The 17,290-nt window shown below is 38.1% G+C and overlaps 1 protein-coding gene across 6 annotated transcripts in view; it reads right to left on the reverse strand.

The window, feature by feature from the left end:
- FILIP1 (filamin A interacting protein 1) overlaps positions 1 to 17,290 on the reverse strand; it is a 351,039-nt gene that overhangs the window by 294,879 nt on the left and 38,870 nt on the right. Inside the window, exon 1 of one of the 6 annotated variants that reach the window (XM_007484212.3) lies at positions 15,131 to 15,905. The exons of 1 other annotated variant lie outside the window; for it this stretch is intronic. The gene's annotated coding sequence lies outside the window, so the exon portion shown is untranslated. Of the gene's footprint in view, positions 1 to 15,130; positions 15,906 to 17,290 lie in introns of those variants that run through there. 4 more of the 6 variants (XM_056818507.1, XM_056818509.1, XM_007484217.3 and 1 more) reach the window with 4 other exon arrangements.

Below are 17,290 nucleotides of genomic sequence, written 5' to 3' on the forward strand. Positions count from 1 at the left end.
GCTTCTGAGTTTTTTTTTTCCTTCTCTTAAGCTCTTCAGTTAGACTCTCCACATTTTCTCAACCTATTGATCTAGCTGTACTGATATTTTCCAAATATAAAGATATGCCAATATAGATATGAATGGAAATTAAAGTATTTGGGGAAAATTCGTTTGAATGGGATGGAGCTATAGGATGCTTTGGAGGCTGCTGGAAGACCATTTCATAACAGATACAAAGTATAAACACAATGGAAGAAGAATGGTCTGCCCTCTAGATGAAATTCCAGTATTTACTCCCTGGGAGTTGAGAAGATAGGGCATACTGGTCACAAGACATTATAAGCAACAACAATACGGTCCATGCCAGAAGAAAACCACAAAGAGTTACAGGAACCACAATTACAAGAAGGAAATGTACCCTAATGGTGAGGAAACACCCCCTTGTAAAGAACAACTAGCCCTCATGTCAGTGACTTTATGCAAAGCTCCATTCACCAACCCCCTCATGCTAATTCTATAAGTGAATCTATGAATCCTAGCACATATGGAATCACTTTTAAAGATAACATCTTATCCTGAGGGGAAAAAAAATCTAGATTCAAGAACCAAACATAGTCAACAAAATTTGCAGCTTATAGGCTATCTTGTGAAGAATGGATAAAAGTTGCTTGTTTGTTTTTTACAGCAGAGAACTCAGTTACTTATGAATACATTTTAGATGTTTCATGGATTTGATTGAAAATTCCCACAGTGGCTCTTAATGGACACCTGTTCAACTGAGTAACTTTAGCCTGCTTGCCCATCTTAAAATAGAAAGAGAAGGATTTCCCATCAGAGAACACAGACACATAATATAAGAAAGAAATTGTCAGACTTTCATTCTTTATCTGAAAAAGCAAAAGGCAAAAATGACCTATTTGAGTCACCTGTGGGCAACTCAAAACAGAATCTGGTCCCAAGATATGTGAAGGGCTGCAAGCTAGTACACTTTTTATAGATAGGCCTACTCACATGCATGGTACACTCTTAGATCTACTGTACCCCCTCTATATTTCATCAATTGTTCTCATAAAAGAACTGTTTTGAAAGGTGTACTGCCATCTTGATATTTAGGGTCACAAATATCTTTTCATTTTTACAATCATGTGTGATTTGTATAGGCACAAATAGATGACTCAGACTTGCATTGAGAAGTATTTCAGATTATTAGCTTATTCCTGTGGTTACCATTTCTTAATTTTTCACATTTCTTTTCTTTTTGACTTGCTCATTGTCAAGGACCCAAAACATGTTTCTCAAAGGTATTGGGAAATGGAGTGGTGAATAAACATTCATTCACCAAAGTATTTTAAGATTTACAAGATACTCTGCTAACCACAAACTTGGGGGGCATGAATTATCTGTTACATAGTTACATAGCAAATAGATCAAGGACCTGAAGCCAGGTTATATGACTAAAAGATCAGGGCTTTTTTGTCTAAACCCTGTATTCTTGTTGTTGTTCAGTTATTTCAGTCATGTCTGACTCTTTGTGAGACCTTTAGGGTTTTCTTGGCAAAGATACTAGAATGGTTTGCCATTTCCTTCTTCAGCTTATTTTATAAATAAAGAACTGAAGCAAGCAGTGTTAAATGACTTGCCCAAGGTCACACAACTAGTAAGTATCTAAAGTCAGATTTGAACTTAGGAAGATGAATCTTATTGATTCCAAGCCCAGTACCACCTATCTGTGCCACTAGTATTAAGTGCTATGCCAATGTATTGATTTAGAATCTTGAACCCTAGAGACTACATTTCCCACAATTCCCTTTTCCTTTTCCTGTCATGAGTCATTGGTTAATTTTGGTATAATTGGTATGCAGTTTTGACATCCTCAATGATGGCATTTTGAGAAGCCCCCTCTCTGGCTGGACCAGCATGGAGGAAGGGAGTTACTGGCTAGGTTTCTCTGGATTTTTACTTTTTCTTTACACTATGTTGATTTTAATAAATAGTATTAAAATAATACTTGGAGTATCGAATATTAATTTTAATCTTTACAATAGGAGACCATGAAGGGATATAAATCCTGACTGCGCTCTTGCTCAAACGACAGCTAGCTACACCCAGTCTCCCTGCCAAAAGCTTCCCACTCTCTGTCCCTGGCTGAGCAACTAGGCTGCAGGTAGCCATGGCACCCCCAGTACACCCCTTATTACTACTGGTTTGCAGCCAAAGTTGCTTCCCACCAGCAGCCCAACCCCAGCTAAGCGGCCAGGCTGTGGGCTCACCCCTCTGCCTCCATGGTCCTCCCCCTTCAGTTTCAAATCTAGTCACACCCAGTGCTCCTGCAGCTGCCACACCCCCAAATTTCTGCTGCTTCTGCCGACCTGTTCTATTCCAGCTGGTGAGTATAAGCTCCCTCCCAATCCCAGCCAGTACCTAAGCCCCTTTCCCCACTGGACAGCTAATTGCCTCCTAGGCTCTAGCCAGGCTTTTTACTTTGTCTGGGGGAGAACCTAGCACTCTTTCATCCACTCCAGCCTATCTCACAGTCCTTTTATCTTTATGAAAAAATAAATAAAATTCAACCTCAAACTCTGCCCAATTTTATAATCATATACTCCATTTTGGTTTCTGGCAGTCCCTAACCATACCTCTTACCCCCAAATCCACCTCTAACCATGACCCTAATACCACCCTGATGTAGTGTTGCCTTTTTGGCCACTAGAAGTCAATATTGAGCAATAATTTTTAATTTTTAAAATTTTCTTTATTTTAATTTTTTCTCTTTCTTTTTTCATTCCTTTTCTTTCCCTTTTCCTGCTTAGCTACAGTGGCTGCTTGCTGGCACTAGAGGGCAGCAACAAATAAATATTTAAATATTTTTTCTTTCTTTTTAAGAATAAAAATTCAACAAAATCATAAAATAAAACAAAATAACATAAGCTAAATACCCCTCACCTTACCCTATCCCCACCACACATAATAACAATAATTTTAAAATATAGACCTTTTTTTACCAAAATGCTAAGCAGCATAAATATTACTATGCATAAAAGTCTTCTGCTTTTTGCCCAGTTAGAGGCATGCAAGATTCCAAATTCCCTCCTTCTCCTTGTACTCCTAGGAAGTTTTATTTTTCTGATTTTTAATATTAAGACAAAAAATGCTACTATACAAGAGATTAAAGCAGAAATGCAGTCTGAAAGGCAAATTCAATTGGGAAATTTCAAACACTACTTACATGGTTTGATGAAAAATAGTGATCCCACCCAAAACAAGTTTGAATTTTGTAAGCCTGTTCCTGAACCACAAATAGAGGACAATCTTATTTCTCCTGAAATGGAAATGAGACACCCCTCTCATATATGTCAGGTACAGACCCTTCTCTCATACTCTGCAACATTTCTCTAATGCTCTGCAATTCCTGGCTGATCTTACCTCCCCTGATCCTTCTAATAACCCATTGTTTACTGTCCCTTCTCCCACCCCATGACCAGTCACAGCCTTGAACAAATCTCATTCTCCTACTGTACCTGTTCCTACCTATGTTGCCTCAGTATCCCCAAAGTCACCTTCTAAGGAACCACAGCCATCAAATGATTCCTATGAATTTCTTTTCCCTTTAAGGGAAGTGCCTGAAATAGGACACAATGGGAATGAGGTAAACCTAAGACACCATATACCTTTCATTACTCAAGAAATTAGAGAATTGAAATATAATGTGCCTCATTTCAGATGTGAAACAGTGGTGACCAAGAAGATGACTGATATTTTTTATCAATATGACCTGTCCTATAAGGATGTTAAGAATTTGTTCAATGCTTTTCTAACAGAATGTGAGAAAAATAAGATCATCTCTAATGTTAACAAGGTCTGGGGGCATGGTGCAGCATACAGGCCAGCTCAGGATCTTGCATGGGATTATAACAGTCCTGAAGACTGGTTGAAATTAAATCATTGTAGGGAGGCCATTATAATAGGTATTTGAGAATACTCCAAGGATATGGAAGCATGGTCAAAATTTGAAAGCCATTCAACTATTCCAGGTCTATCTGAAGCCACCATGGGAAATACATCTTAAAATAATCATAGATCACCCTGCAAGAGTTGTTGACAAAATGCCTCTTTATTTGCTTAATATCTTTGTCTTTATAAATATCAAGGTCTAGATACTGACCCCCAAGATCAACAAGCTTATCCATGAATTGTGAGGGTATCTCATCATCATGTCAGAAGGGCCACATAATGATGAACTTTTGGAATTTTTCCCAGGCAATGATGAACTATACCAACCAGAGAAATTCTTAAAGGAAGAATTACAGGAATGATAATTAAAATGGTGATTTCAGGAATCTTAATTTTAGGACTGATAATAATAATAATCCTAGGGACATAAATCAGGCATTTGACAATTCACACCAAATGACCCCACAGCAGTATATTTTGAGTGGATCTTGCCCCCGAACCACCCAGGGTGTTACTGTCCTTCAGGGGGGAGCCCAAGGTACTACCCAAAGATTATGAAGGTATATGATGGGGGCACAGGGATCGAGGGATACAACCGTTGATTTTTCTAGACCCTAGCATCTTACTACCCGATGTCCCTATCCACTGCTCTACCCCCAAATACTGATGAGCCCCATGTAACATTAGAGGTTGGTAACACCTATTATGATTGTCTTTTGGACACTGGAGCTTTTCGGTCTGTATTGAAGAGTACACTTGATTCAGATTGCAGTTCCATTTTGGTTCAATTAATGTTGTGGGGGGGGTATCAGGGACACCCCTAAAGGTTCCCAAACGTTCCCCTGGAATAGTGTCCATAGGACCCCTTAGTGTGGAATACTCTTTTCCTCTTAATGCCTGGCTCCCCTATAAATTTGCTGGGGAGAGACCTTTTATGCAATCTTAGGGCCTTCATATGCTCTTCAGATGAAATCTTCAGATGACTCAGGAACTACCTGAGAAATCCTTGACTTTACTCCCTGTACTTCTTTCAAATGCTCATGAAACAAAGGAGACTCCTATTTTTGAGATCCCAAATGATATACCTAAGTCCCTCTGGGCCATAGCATCTTCTGATGTTGGCCTACTTAAATTGGCTGTCCCTGTTCAAATTCAAATAAAATCTAGCCCACCTCCTTCCATTTCTCAATTCCCTCTTTTGAAGGAGGCAATTGATGGCATTACACCTGTAATAAATTCATTTATTTCCCAAGGCATCATAATTCCTTGAAAATCTGAATACATGCCCATCCTGCCTGTTAAAAAGCCAAAACTGGGGCCCGATGGCAAGCATCTCTATCAATTTGTTCAGGTTCTGAGAGATGTGAACAATCATATTATAAAGAGACACCCTGTAGTTTCTAACACAAATACTCTTATTTCTTCTATTCCTAGAACAGATAAATACTTTACAGTAGTAGATGTCTCGTCAGCTTTCTTTTCTATACACATACATGAGAACTCCAGGCATATATTTGCTTTCACCTGGAAGAGTTCCCAGTAGACCTGGGCAAATTTCCCCAAGGGTAGGAAGACAGCCCCACCCTCTTCACACAATTCTTAACTGCTGATACAGATGCGATAAAATTTAAGTACAGCTGTTTAATTCAGTATATGAATGATTTGCTCTTGGGCTCACCAAACACTGAAGAATGCCAATAGGATAACAAGCACCTTTCCTTAGAGCTACATAAGAGAGGCCACAAGGTCTCCAAAGTTCAGTGGTGTCTCTCCAAGGTACAATATTTAGGCTTTATTTTAATTGCTGGGTCCCATTTAATTTCTCCCAAATGTATTGAAAATATCTGAAAGTTAAGTGCTCCTACCACTAAAAAGCAATTAAGGGCAATTCTTGGAGCTACAGGATTTTGTCAGCAGTGGATCACTTGCTATAGGGAAATCACTAAGCCCCTTGTGGCACTCACGAAAAACTCAATCCCTGAGCCACTTAAACTGGAAGCAGAACACCTAACAGCTCTTTCAAATTTAAAACAAGCTATCCTTTCCCCCCCTGCTCTAGGCATCCCAAATTATGATGAAACATTTACCTTATATGTTCATGAACAGAAAGGGGTAGCTTCAGGTATTCTAACTCAACTTTTGGGACCTTCTCAAAGCCCAGTAGCCTATTATTCATCCCAGCTTGACCTAGTAGCTGCTGGAGCACCACCATGCCTAGGAGTAGTTGCCACAGCTTTATTGGTAACCAACTCTGCTGTTCTGGTATTGGGCTGCCCTCTAAACATAATATGCCTACATGAGGTCAGGGCATTGTTATTAAGACATAGGATACAGGCATTTACTGACCAAAGGATTACTAGGTATAAGATTATCCTATTAAATAATGAACATATCACACTAAAATGCTGTGGAGTTCTTAATCCTGCAACCTTTCTCCCTGATTTACCAGTTTCCAGAGAACCTTTACCCAATTGTACATCTTTAGTGTCTACTGTTGATAAACCTTGCAATGATTTACTGGAAACCCTTTGGATAATTCAAATTTAATATTATTTACAGATGGTTCTTCATTTATTAGGGATGGTGTGTGCTATATAGGAGCTGTGGTGGTTACCAAATTTGATACTCTGTGGTCAGTTTCTTTACCCTCAAATGTAAGCACACAGGGTGCAGAACTAATAGCTTTGAAACATGCATGTATTACTGTAAAGAATAAAAGAGTCACAATTTACACAGATTCCCTCTATGTCTTTGGCATATATCATGCTGTTGACATGCTATGACTTCAGAGAGGATTCTTAACATTAGCTGGAAGATGTATTGCCAACACAAACCTTATTACTGCACTTCTTTCTGCCATCCAGCTTCCCAAAGCCATAGCCATCATTCACTGCTCTGCACACACAGGTGGCACTGACCCTGTCTCCAAGGGAAACAGCCAAGCAGAAATGGCAGCAAAACTAGCAGCCTTAGAAGGCTCTGAATTAATTATGCCACTAACAATTACTGATAATTTTGATCTTATACCTTTCTTATAATGACAAGGAAGTGGAAAAAATGGAAACAGAATTTTAAAGCAAAAGAGATAAATGGAATATGGGTATCATCAGATGGCAAACCCCTGCTCCCTAGAGCTTTCTATAACCAGATTTGTCACTCCATTGATAAACATGGTCATTTTGGCACCCAAGACATTGTAAACACTGTTAAAAGAGTAGGGATAGCACCTGGAATAACTACAATTGCCTCCAAAGTATGTACAGCTTATCTTACCTTCCAGGACTTTAATCAACACGCCTTTTGAGGAAAAGCCTTTGGTGGATGTCCTCTTGTTTACGCACCATTTGAGAACCTACAAATTGACTTTATCTCTATGCCAAAAGCTGGACATTATACATTTTGTCTGGTCATAGTCAATCAACTGACCAGGTGGCCTGAAGCATTTTCTACTGCTCATGCCACAGCGGCTTTTGTTGCCAAAGTCTTTTTGAAAGCAAGCATTCCGCATTTTGTCCTGCCAGCATGTATTGATTCAGATAAAGGTACTCATTTTACTGATTCAGTCTTATCTCAAATTTATTCATGTTTGGGGATAACTCCTAAATTTCATACGCCATATCATCCCCAGAGCTCCAGCCAAGTTGAACGAATGAATTGAAAACTTAAGACCTTGACTGACAAATTGTGCATGGAGACTCATTTAAAGTGGCCTGAAGGGGGTAGCTGGGTAGCTCAGTGGATTGAGAGCCAGGCCCAGAGATGGGAGGTCCTGGGTTCAAATCTAGCCTCAGACACTTCCTAGCTGTGTGACCCTGGGTAAGTCACTTCACCCCCATTGCCTATCCCTTACTGCTCTTCTGCCTTGGAACCAATACCCAGGATTGATTCCAAGACAGAAGGTAAGGGTTTTAAAAAAATAAAAATAAAAATAATTAAAGTGGCCTGATATTCTACCTCTGCCCCTATTTTATCTCAGAAGCAGACCCCGAGGTAATTTACACATCTTGCCATTTGAGATGCTATTTGGACATCCATCTATTCAGGCACAACCATTTATCCCTGCCTAGACCTCATTTTTAGGAGGGGATACAACCATTCCTACATATATCAGACAATTACAAACAAAATTGCGAGAACTCCACAACGCTGGAGCTGCTATTCAAGCAAGTCTCATAGATTTCTCGCTTCATGATTTAAAACCAGGTGATAGTGTGCACATAAAGAATTTCAAACATACTGTGTCCACTGAACCTGCTTATGGCGGATCATTCCAGGTCCTACTAACTATAAGAGCCATAAAAATTGGAGAGAGTGACTCTTGGATTCCTTGTAGCCATGTAAAATAAGTATCTTCTGTTGATAATGGATAATTGCTTGCATTGATTGAATTTGACTAATGATTGTGATTGGACTTCTTTCTTGCTAGATTTGTACTGTTTTGTTATACTTTATTTGGTTGATCCTTGTATTTGCACAAATTGCCTTGTAGGGCAACACATGTACTACCTCAAAGAAGAAAATCTCTATTAGTGACCTATATTGACCTAATGTGCCTTTTGTAACATTTTGTGCCTTTAATATTTTTTTTGTATTTTCTTGAATGTTTTATTGCTTTATCTACCTTATTTGCACTCACATTGTTTTGTTTACCATATTTGCACTCTCACTGCAGATCATGTTAAGTCTAAGAGGAAATGAATTTTATTTTTTTTAAACTAGTCTCTATACTTTACCCCTGTTATAGTGAAATATACACAATTTTAACATTTTGTTTTCTTCTTACATATGTCATACAGTATTTGATTGTTTTCCCTTTCTTTTCTCATTTTTTGCCTTTGAAACACATATAGTATTGAAAAGGTTTTTAACTATTTTTACTTTTTGCAATAGCATAACCTAATATATCCATTTACGTAACATATAAAAAGCATACCCCAAAAGCCTTGGACTATGGCAACCTGCTATTAGTTATTTAAATATTCTGAGACTTTTGCTCATTGATTATGTCTAATCCAAGGACAAACAGACCATAAAGGAACACAGAACTTGACCTGCAAAGTAAAAGAAACCAAGCCATCACCAACGTATTCTGTCATTTGTTCAACCATTCCCCAGTTGATGGACATCCCTTCAAATTCCAATTATTTGCCACTACAAAAAGAACTGCTATAGGAATAATTTATTAAGCACCCACTATATGCCAGGCTCTATACTAAATTTTAAATATTATCTCTTTGGATTCTCATAACAACTATAAGAAATAGATGCTATAATTATTACCATTTTACAGTTGAGGAACCTGAGGCAAACAATGGTTAAGTAATTGGCCAGGATCACACAGCTAGTATCAGAGGCTGAATCTGAGCTCAAATCTTTTTAACTCCAGGTGCAGTTGCTTTAGCTATTACATCACCTTGCAGTTTCTTTTCTCTAAAGTTTGTTCCCCTTATCCAAATACCTTACCCTGACATTTGAGGACCTATGCAGAGATAAATAAGCAGAACCAGGAGAACATTGTACACAATAATAGCAATATTGTACAATGCTCAACTGTGAAAACTTAGCTATTCTCAGCAGTGAAATGATCTGAGACAATTCTGAAGGACTTATCACACAAAACACTATCTACCTGTAAAGAAAAAACTATAGGAGTCAGATAGATGCGAATCAAAGCATACTATCTTTCACATCAGTGTATTTACAGTTTTATTTTGGGGTTTTGCTTTTGTATGAGTGTGCTCTTACAACAATGACCAATATGGAAGTATGTTTTGCATGATAATACACGTAAGGCCCAGATCAAATTGCTTATCATCTCTGGAGGGAAGGGATAGAGGGAAATAATTTGGATCTTATAATTTTGGAAAATATATGTTGAAAATTATTATTACATGTAATTGGGAAAATAAAATATCTTTGAATTTTAAAAAAGTTATTGATTTCAAAAAAAAAATCTTACTAGTTCAAAAAAAGTTGTTTTTTTAAATAAACATTTCCCTTTTTGCTGCTTTAAATGAGTTCAAGTCATTCGGAAAGACAAATTAAACCCCAGGTTAAGAGAAGAAAAAAAAAACCCACAGGCATTACTGTTGCATATTCTCAGTACTCTCTGAAGAATAGGAAAGATGTTTGAAGACTAGGAAAGTGGTAAACTTTTTTTTAAGGCAAAAATGATTAACTGATGAGCTTGATGTCAATTATTGGTAAATTTTTAGAAGTGGTTACTAAATGTGTAGCTTGTGAACATATGGAAGAGGAAGAAGTGATGACTAAAAGGCAGCAGGAGATCATTAAGAACAAGTCATGCCAAACTATTCTAATTTCCTTCCTTTGACAGAGTTACAAGAAAGGTGAATTAGAAAAATATTTGGAGGCATCATATATCAGGATTCCAGCAAAGCATTTAACAAAGCCTCTAAAACCTTGGTAGACAAGATAAAAACATGCAGGCTTTATAATAGTATTAGTCAGTGGAAACTCTGTGAGGGCAGAGATTAATCCATTTTGTCTTTGTACCCATGGTCTGGAATATAGAAGATATTTAATGAATATTGATTGACAAACTCTAATAAGTGATTAATGTATGGATATTAATCTGAAAGGAGAGCTCCAATGGAATGTTTCAAAGTTCTGATCTTGGCCAGGTTCTCTTCAATATGGTTTATCAATTATTTAAATGATAACTTAGATGGCAATGTCCATTAAATTCACAGGAAACAAATCTAATAGTCTGGATGGCAGAATCAGCATCTTGGTAGGCTAGAAGTGAGGGCTTCATGAAACTTAACAGAGATGAAGATAAAGTTTTGCATTTGTGTTCAAAAAATCAACTGATTAAGTATAAAATGGGGGTGATGGTATCAGAACAAACAGTAGTGTGTGCAAAAAAAACACCATGAGGTTTTAGTAGATTGCATGTTTATATGAAGAAATAGTTTGATGAGAAGTTTATAAAGATAATGTAATTTTAGGCAATATGAATTAAAAAGTCCCAGAACAAGGGAAGTGATAATATCATGAGATGTTGCCTTGATCAGACTACATTTGAACTATCATGTTCAAGGCTGGATATCACAATTTAGGACCATCACCAAGAAACTGGAGTGTATTGTGGATGAGTAAATTGGAGAAAACCTGCAACAGAGCCAAAGGAGTAAAGTTTGCAGAAGCTGTCAATCAAAGAACATTCCGGAAAAGAATGTCACCGGAGGGAGCCTGTTGAAGGGAAACATCCAAAGTGCTGGAGTTGTCTCTTTCTCCTGAGACAGGAAGGAGTAAGACTGAGAAGATCCTCTTCTTACTGAATTTATCTCTTCTGTATAAAAGTGACTCAAAGGTCCTCAATCCTGTTAGCCATGTTCCCTCATTCAAAACTCTACTATATTATTCTTTAATTTAGGATTATTTTAAGATCAGGGAAACCCTAAACCCTCTCTCCCATCCAATTTCCTTTCCTCCACCTTCCTTAAATAAACCTCTTGTTCTAACTGTTTGAAGACTGAATTATCTATCAGATATATCAGATATATCAGGAAGCTCAATCAGATCTGACTTCCAGTGTCACCAACTGATGGGGGAGGGAGAAGGGAGGAGGGTGGCAGATCTGATTCCACATCACCATATCCTTAAAGATCAACCACCTAATACAATATCTAGAAGAAGACCAAAATGGTGATGAAGTATAAATTATGCCATAAAAACAGAGTAGATTTTGGAAGAAAGAAATAACTTGCAAATTACATTCAAATATTTGAAGAATTATCACATAGAAGAGAAATTTCATCTGTTCTCTTTGACCTTAGGAAGAGCAAAAGAGAACCAATGGGTGGAAGTTACAGGGGAAACTGATTTTGACCTAACATGAAGGAATATTTCCTAACAATTTAAACTATTTGAAAATATGCTGATTATTTTAGGAGCTAATGAATTTCTTACTACTGTAGATCCTTAGGTATAAGTTATGTAACCACTTGTTGGTTATATTGTAACTGGAAAACATGCTTTAGGTGAAAGTCAAACTAGATGACCACAGAGGCCCTTTCCAACCATGGAATCGTGTGATTCTAAGATTCTATAAGTAGACCCAGAATACTGGCATTAGAAGAACATTAATGACTTAATACAGCACCCCCTCATTTTAGAGATGAAGAAACAGAGAAGATCGGGTTAAACAACTAACTGGCAATATGTTATAGTAGAAAGTATGTGGGACTCAGTGTCAGGAAGAACTTGTACTAGTTGTGCAACAAATCACTTAATCTCTCTGAAAGATATTTTCCTCATTTGTAAAATGTGGGTAATAATAGTTCTTACCTTATGAGACTATTGAAAGATCAAGTTAGAAAATTTATGTAAAGCACATTGCTCCATGTCAAGGTAAGATATTATTTTCTAGAATATAAGCTCCTAGAAAGCAAATATTATTTCATTTTTTAATAACCAGTGTACACAGCAGCTGCTTAATACATACTTTTTGAATTGACATGAATGTAATAGAAATTCCTAAAGACACTGCTAGTCCAAGACATAACCAGTGGATAATCACTGAAGATTTTTTGGGTGGATACAATTATAGCAGTGTCTTAGGAAAGTAGATTAGAATGAGGGGGAGTCTTGGAGAAAGGAGAATAGATAAAAGACTTTAAAATAGACGAGGCAAAAGATAATAAGGGCCTAGATTTACAGTGGAAGTTCTGTGAAGGATGAGAAAGACAATGGGAAGGAGAACTGAGAGAATTTATAGTAGCTGCTTCAAAATGCAGGGCAATGTTAAGAGGCAAGGAGGAAGTCAAAGCTGACTCTGTCCTATCAAATCTCATTGGCTCTGGAAATTATGGCACTTTCTGATAGGATGACAAAAGCAAAACCAGAATCAGAGCAGTTGTAAAGATAAACGCCAAGTTCTATGAAAATGTAAGTCCTAGTCTTGGTATCCCAGAGCCCATAGATTGTTAGGAGAGCAAAGAACGTTACCCATAAGCTAACTAGCTGGCTCAGAAGACACAAACTATCATGGGCCCATTCTCAGGCCGTCTACTACTATTTGTATCATGAACATTCTAACGAAACATTGACTCATGCCAAGAAAATCACACATTTGCAGATTTCAGAGGGTGTAGCAATGGACACTTGTGGTCCACTGAGGAAGTATAGGCAAGGAGAACAGTACACTATGTGACCTTGGCATTTATTATTTGTAGAAAATCATGTGGTTTCTCCTGAAAACTTCTGATGTGTAAGGATAAAGCAGCAGTTCAACTACTCAGACCTTCACCGGTGTTGCCCTGGCTTTCAGGAAACCGAGTTTTCAATTTGGGTCAAATTCTGTGTTGAGTTACATGTACTGCTCCATGGACTTAAAAAGGAATTGTGTGCCTGGAACTGGTGGTAAGATCTGGCCCAAGTGCACATACTTAAGCCAACAATGTGACCCTTCCTAAGATATAAACAGGTAGAAATGTAAAGTATTTAGTTTGACTTTTCAAAATTCTTTCACAACTAAAGTATATTGTCTCTTCTACCATGAGGATCACTCATTGGTGCTAAATTCACCACTGCTGTAACTACATGTAGTAACAGATAAAGATAGATATAGATACATACTATTTATATGTGACTATATTTATTCATGTAACAAACACCTTAAGGAACCCTATATTTTAAGCAATTTTAGATTAAGAATAGCTAGAATGAATTTAGTGTAATAAATGTCTCAACTTTCTAAAATCATAATAACAATTGATTTAGCTTTAGAAGGCTGAAAAATTTATTCACATGTTTAGTTCATTCTTATTTCCAAATACATATTTATTCTTCAAAGTCAATTCTAGATCAATTCCATGTTCTTTAACTAAAATACAACTGAAAGAACACAGGATTTAGAATCAGAGGAGATGGATTCAAATCCCAGTTCTGTCAATGGCTACCTATGTGACATTGGGCAATTCATTTAACTTCCCCCTCTGTTTCCTTGCCTGTTAAATGTGAGCACAGAAGTGGGTTAAAAAACCTTGAAAGTTTTTTCCTGCTCTTAAAGTCAGTTAACATCTTTAATCTTATGCTTCCCCAGTTATAAAAAATGAGAACTCCAAGAGCACTTAAAGGATCTTTATAGTCCCTTTTAGCTTTAAGTCTGATCCTTCATGCATTTTAATATTATACTTAGAACAGGACACATATTCAAATAAAGGGTTTGTATCCTGTTTTGTGGAACCACTCTCCTATTTTTATACATTGAATACAATAGCTAGCCCAATAGCAATTTCAAGCCAGAGAGTTTACAGTAATCCAATATAGCCCAAAGCCTTCCTAGGATTCAGTGGGGAACACAGGAAAAAAAATTCTGGATTTAAAAAGAAAAAAATGCAGAGCTTTTCATAGAATAGGAAAGAATATCCTTCTCACAGACAAAACTCAGGTTTTTCTCTGAATGAGAAAGGGGAAAATTGCTTAGGAAAGGATCATGATTTCAATTCAACTCCATGTGGGTTGAAAGGAACAGGATCTATTATGACCGTATGTAAACAATTACCCAGGTTAGGAACAACCAGCTTGAAATTACCTTTCCAACACTTTTTTGAATGGCTCCCCTCTACTACTGAAGATTTAGGGAATGATTCAACACGGATCGTGGTCAGAGCTCAGGCAAAAAAAAGCATTTGGGGTGAGACTGTCATGAGGTCAGAACCAATAGCACAAGGTGTTCCGATGTAATCAGAGAATCAGGCCAAAGGAGAAGCAGAAAGCAGCAAGGCATGAGTATAGCAATACAGACCCCATGTGGGAGTTTCCTCTCATTTACCACATGGACTGCTAGTTAGTTAGACTCCAATTGCTGGGGGATGGGAGAGGGGATTGGGAATTTCATTTGTTAACCACTCCAAATATTTCAAAAGGGGGTAAAATGGTGTGATTTCTTTAATAGTCTAGTGCCTGTCTAATAATGAGTTGGAATCTATATTTTTTATTTCAATGAACAATTATAAAGTCCCAAAGCTTTGCGACTAGTGTGGGATTCTCTTAATAGGGAGACCATGATATGTCTGGATATTTTGCCATAACTCCCGGAAGGATATCATTCATAAACATATCATCATGTACAATAGAACAGTGAGTACTAAAAGGCAGTATCAGATAAATGGAAATCTAGGAGAAATTTCCTTCCTTGTAGAAGAATAATTAGCTGTCTCTGTCTTACCTGACAGCAGAGTTCTAGGTTCCTTGATGAGTGACAGCTTATTCTTCCGCAAGTCTGGTGGCTTGTCCCACAGCACAAATTATCTGGAAGTCCAAGAAAACTCTCCTGCCCCAAGAAATCCACAGCAATTGGGTTTTCCCACTCCCTTAGGTCTAATCAGCAGCTAGTCATTCAGAGAACCCAGAAGAAAGAAGAGAGATGAACTTTTGTCTCCCTGGAGCCCCAATCGGCAGAGACAGGAGGTCGTCCTCTCTCAAGTCTCCCACCCAGACTTTTGTTTAAAAGTTTTTTCAACTGTTGCTAGGTGTTGTTTGGCTCCGGCAGTTTGGTTCCGAGATTAGGTTTCCCCTTCTTCTTGCTCTCTTCTTCCCACACTGTTCGAGCAATGACTTTGTGGAGCTGGGCTCGCTCGGGCTATATTTAACCAGTGTTCTCAGCAAGTCAAGCTTGTCAACAGCTGAAAAGTTTGGAGCAGGCTTTTCTGAGTTCCTCAGCAGCTGAGTGAGGGAGTTATCAGTGGCCACAGCCCTCTCTGCACAACCTTGCTACTGCCTCTGCGAAGGATCGTGGGGAAACTGTCAAATCCTTTTATGGTCTTCGGGTGATTTCACTCTGGTGAGGTAATTATTGTTTGAAGCACTAAGTACACGCTAGCATTGGGGATTTCTGCTTGCGATTCTCCGAAGAGACTGCAGATTCATTAAGGGTCGCAGCAGTTCACCGGGACCACATTTTCCCCCATTAGGCTTTTCTTCAATAAATGTTACAGAACAGATTCTGCGTTTTATACATTTCGATGAATCTCAAAATATTTGGGAAGAAGCAAGAGGAGAACTTTTCCCAACACTCTTTTATCATGTTAAGTAAGTGTGCTACATTCAGACCTTAATTACTTGTGTGGCCATACCAGGCTAGACTGAAGATCGAATGGAGTTTGAGTGCTTTGTATTGTTTTTAAATAATAATAATTAAGATTCTTTTTAACTTGATTTCATGCAATGCTTTTCCTTTCTTTCCTCTTTTAATAAAGAAAAGCAGCAAGGGAGATCTTTGCAACACTGCACAAACCCTTGGGATTCAAGCAAAGATTTGTAGGACATTAGAGAGACCCTGGGCTCAGGAGTCTAAGGATCACTGAGGAAGCAGCAAGGTCATTGAATGGGAAGAGGTACTGCATCTGGAGTTCAAATCCTACAACTGACACTATCTGCATGACTTGGGCACAACTTAGCACAGTGCTGGGCACGCAGTACGTGCTATGTAAATGATGGTTATTATTATCACCTGGTATTTAAGTCACTTGACATCATGAACCAGTAACATTCTTCATAAAAAAGAGGATAGATGGCCTCTAAGGTTCCTTCTATGATTTAATAACCTCAGTTCCAGTATGATCTCACAGATTCCAAGGCTCATTTTGACTCAGTTCTAAACTCTTATTCAAAGACTATATATCCAGTCCAGTTGCATGGTCTTCATTTGCTTTATTTGGGATCATATCCCCACAAGGGATACTCATCAGCTAAGCATATCACTAGGTAGTTAGTTAATTAGAACTGCCCTTTGAATAGTCACACACATCCATGTGGAACTGAGGCAATCCCAGTCATTAGAGACCTTAGGGAGTGTAGATGGGGGTCTGGGGGTGGGGTGGGGTAGGGAGGAGAAGACCAGGAAGAATCTGATAGAGTGGGCCAAATGGAATGTTGCTGAGACAAATATCTCACCTCATGAATTCCAAGAATACTCCCTGGTAGTTTATTATTCTAAAGGGAACTTCTTGTTGACAAGTAATTTCAGGTAGACCAAAGACTACAGATCTACACAGACTGAAGCTGCCATGGGCTTTTGACATTATCCTGAGTATCACAGACAAACGGTGCTATGGAAAGGATCTGTCATTTTGTCAATCTCATTCACCACCACTCCACCACTCCCCAGGGTTGGCCATATCTGTTGAGAGATGGCATGATACAAAAGGAAGAGCTCTAAATTTGGAAACAGGGATTCTGACTCCACTTATTATCTCTGTGACCTTGGGCAAGTCACTTGATTTCTCTCAGCTTCACCTATAAAATAAGGAGGTTGGGTTATATGACCAGAGATCACTTCCAATTCCAAATCTAGGATTTTAGTAGTGTAATCCTAGTGAATGCCTGA

Source organism: Monodelphis domestica, chromosome 2 (assembly GCF_027887165.1).
Source record: "Monodelphis domestica isolate mMonDom1 chromosome 2, mMonDom1.pri, whole genome shotgun sequence".
NCBI lineage: Eukaryota > Metazoa > Chordata > Mammalia > Didelphimorphia > Didelphidae > Monodelphis > Monodelphis domestica.